This window comes from Cajanus cajan, chromosome 3, assembly GCF_000230855.2.
Source record: "Cajanus cajan strain Asha chromosome 3, NIPB_CcT2T_4, whole genome shotgun sequence".
Classification (NCBI taxonomy): domain Eukaryota; kingdom Viridiplantae; phylum Streptophyta; class Magnoliopsida; order Fabales; family Fabaceae; genus Cajanus; species Cajanus cajan.
Window position 1 is genome coordinate 17,015,955 of NC_138519.1, and position 4,034 is coordinate 17,019,988.

At 37.3% G+C, this 4,034-nt stretch overlaps 1 long non-coding RNA gene across 1 annotated transcript; it reads left to right on the forward strand.

The window, feature by feature from the left end:
- Nucleotides 1–1,262: 1,262 nt before the first annotated feature.
- LOC145955620 (uncharacterized) lies at nucleotides 1,263–2,766 on the forward strand. The gene is made up of 2 exons (XR_014432283.1): nucleotides 1,263–1,938; nucleotides 2,399–2,766. It is a non-coding gene; the product is annotated as an uncharacterized LOC145955620 (long non-coding RNA).
- Nucleotides 2,767–4,034: the final 1,268 nt, after the last annotated feature.

Below are 4,034 nucleotides of genomic sequence, written 5' to 3' on the forward strand. Positions count from 1 at the left end.
GGGAATGCATTGGTAATTATAAAAGGAGATTATTTGAAGAGGTAATTGTATGAGTAAATTGTATTGTTTTGAATGATTAATATTGTATGAATTAGAGTGCTCTGTGGGTTCCTGTGTGATGGAAAAGACTAGGAGGAGTGGTAGATGACTTCTCCTTAGCTTCTCCTTTGCTCGGATCTTCTTCAAGGAGATGGAAACCACAAAGATGAACACTATATGGAGGAAGTATCACGGATGGAAGAGGCTTAAGCCTTGGATGGAAGCATCCAAGCTTAAGGTGCAAGGGAAAGCTGACTTCAAAGAGGAGGAAAACCTAGTAGGGTTCCTAAGGTGAAGCTTTCTCTCATGGTGACTCTTGAACGAAATTTGGCTGAATAAGCTCTCAAATTTCATTATTCTCAAAAGTGAATACAAAAATGTGAAGGGAGGACTTAAGTATGCACGGAAATGAAGCACATAGGCACCTAAACCAAAGCTACACAAATTGGCGCCTAAAGTTTGAATTCAAATTTGAAATTTGAATTCAAACTTTCACTACTAGAAAAATACTATTTTACATCTATATATCTACATCGGTTTCTAAAGAAACGATGTAAATAAAAACTGCGGTGGCAGTTTAGTAAATAAATAAAAGGTGTAAGCATATTTACATCGGTTCTGTGCAAAAACGATGTAGATGCGAAAAATTTTACATCAGTTATTTTATCGACCGATGTATAATTGAAATCGTAGAGCTATTCTACATCGGGTTTAACTTTGCCCGATGTAGAAGCGAAGGCCAAATTTCCGTGCGAACAAACCCTCTCAACATCTCAACACTATCGCAAACGCTCTCAACACTCTCAGGGGCGCTCTTCTCTTGCTGACCTTCAACAACCCTAGAGGAGCTCTCTCTCTGAACATCTCAACACTCTCGCGGGTGCTGTCAACGCTCTTATGGGTGCTTTTCTCTTGTTGACCATCGACAACCTCAGAGGAGCTCTTTCAAAACGACGTGGGGCTCCAAATCCACAAACACTCTCGGAAGAGCTCTCTTGAAATGTGGTGGTGCTCGCGTGAGTTCGTCGCCGAAGGGAAGACCAAAAGATTCGTAAGTTTACCTAAAAACTATTTTGGAATAGTATGTGATATATTGTGGTTAGGGTTTAGGGTTGCGACGGACCCATCACCCAAGCCTTGCTGGAGAGCCTCGCCGGCTACACGCCTTTGATTCCCCCCGTTGAAAAGCCTCCTACTTTGGATGATGCGGAAGCGGATACCACCGACACGATTAATGGGTCTGACGAGGTGGAACCTTCTCCAAAGGTGAACTCCAGCTTTTTGGGAACATCGAATTGAACCCCTCTGCTGGATTTTTAAACTATGGACAGGTGGGCTTATATTTTATTTATTTATGTGAGGCATACTGAATTGCTTTTGAACTGATAACAATGCTTGGTATTTGAATTTGTTTAAGGGAACTGTGATTGATAGTAGATTGTTGTCGGTGTTGTTGTTTGTTTGATGAAGAATGTATATCTCTGGTTCACGAATGTAGGGATTATTCGAGGGTTTGAAAGCGTACCGGAAGCAAGATGGGAGAATACTTCTCTTCCAGCCAGAAGAAAATGCTTTGCGGCTGTGGCTGCAGGTAGGTGCGGAGCGGATGTGCATGCCATCGCCTACTGTGGAGCAGTTTGTGGAAGCTGTAAAGGATACAGTTTTAGCAAACCAAAGTTGGGTGGGTACTGTAGAGCCCTGTCATTGCCATATACATTTTAGATATTGTAACATGCATCAGATTGATTAGGTGATATTTGGTTTCAGGTTCCTCTTGCAGGTAAAGGTTCCTTGTATATTAGGCCTTTGCTAATGGGAAGTGGGCCTGTACTTGGTCTTGCACCTTCTCCAGAGTACACCATTCCAATTTATGTCTCACCTGTTGGGAACTACTTCAAGGTAAGGCATATTTACTTTTGTTTATATATGTATGCTTTTCAACTTCATTATCTTCTTTCAGATTGAAATAACAAATTTTGATCCGAATCCCATAGGCAAGAGAGGTTTGAAAGATTTACTCAAATATGGCTTAGAAACTGGGACATTTTTTTTTGGATATTATGAGAATAGGGATGCAACATTAATTGGAAATTTGTTTTTTATAAGGTTTTGTTGATGTGACTGAATGGGTTGAATTTGCAGTATGAAAGGATGAAGAAAACTAACAGTATGAAATGAAATTATTGTGTTGCATAATTTATTTTCTACTTCTACAACTTTTATCAGTATCATGCTATCATAGTAATTATTATTTCCATGATAACATGTCATACTTGTATCTTTCTGTACCTTTTGTTGTGGAAATTTAAAACGTACTTATACCCCTTCATAAAGTAATGAAGTGTCAATGTCACCACAGGAAGGATTGGCCCCAATCAATTTGATTGTGGAAAATGAATTACATCGTGCAACTCCTGGTGGCACTAGAGGTGTGAAGACCATTGGAAACAAGACTGGATAAGATGAATTGGACTGTTGAGATGAGATAAGTGCACTAAGCATAACTTGCAATGCATGTTTTGCTGAAATCTCTTTGAATCTCCGAGCTCAAGAAGTTTCTTTTAAAATTTTTCTATCATATATGATGAGCTGCTGTAGATAGTATTGTGGTGTGTTTATTTCTATTGAATGACTAGCAAGAACCAAAAAAAATAATTCTAGATTTGTTTATTTTCTTGCCAGCTAGAGGAGTCATTATCAGTATTCAGTGGATTAGTTTACCTTTTACTAATGACATGTCCTAATCTAAGCCAAATTGAATGCATAAACCCAAATTGCCGCATTCGATGAGATATATCACTTTGAAAATAATCTAAGGGCTAAACACATATGTATGGTTTGGTAATGGACGTGTAACATTTTTTTTAATTAGAAATATGAAGCATTGACCCAAGGCTTTTGGCATAGTTGTTGCTGTTGCGCCCTCTAAGCTATATTTGCTTCAATTTATTTCTATTGCATATAGTTGGTTATGTTCAATCATAATTTACTTTCTGGAACTCTTCACAAGCAGTACAATAGATATGCAATAAGCAAGAGTAATATTTGATGCAATAAAGTTGCTGTAATGATTAAGGAAATATGAAGAGAATTATTTTCCTTTTAATGCCAGGCCGTAGAAATCTGGTTATTTCTTTATTCTTTTCCAAGTAGAACCCAAAGGGTAGTATTGAGATAATTTTGTTACCAAAGTATATATATTTTGGTAAAATGCATATCATAGCTTGCAACAGAGGTCTATTGCATTTATTTAGATAATGTTTTTAAAATTGTGTTTTCTTTTCAGGATCTCAAGGCTTTAAAGTTGAAAATTAAGAAAGAGTTTGAAGAGATGCAGTCACAGTTTCAAGGATTTTTTAATGATATTGGGTCACCTTGCTGCTGGGTCATGATTTTTTATTTTTTTTAAAAATGCAATCTACATCGGTTGTCTAGAGAACCGATGTAGATTTATGCATAAATTTACATCGGTTCTCCAGAGAACCGATGTAGATTTAAGCATAAATCTACATCGGTTGTCTGGAGAACCGATGTAAATTTATGCTTAAATCTACATCGGTCTTTCAGAACCGATGTAAAAATGTATACATTTTCTACATCGCTCTATTCTACATCGGTTTTAGAACCGATGTAGATGACTTTAGAGAACCGATGTAAAATATGCATCTTGTAGTAGTGTTTGGTGCACATGTGTAAGTCCGAAAATTTAGGTACCAAGGTGCATTTAGGTCTGATTTGAGAGTCATTTAGGGTTAATTTGAGTGTCACATGTTCAGCCACCAATGGTGCAAAACATGTGACTCAAATGTAACTTAAATGGCTTCCAAATTAAACCTAGTTTAACCTAATTAGCATACTTTAGTATTCCTTGTATTTTCCTATTCTAATGACCTAATTACATTGGTCAAACAATTACAATGGAAAGGAAAAATTACAAGAATGAAAATGAGCCCAATATTGGGTACCAAAAGCCCAAAGGCCCATGAAGCCCAAAA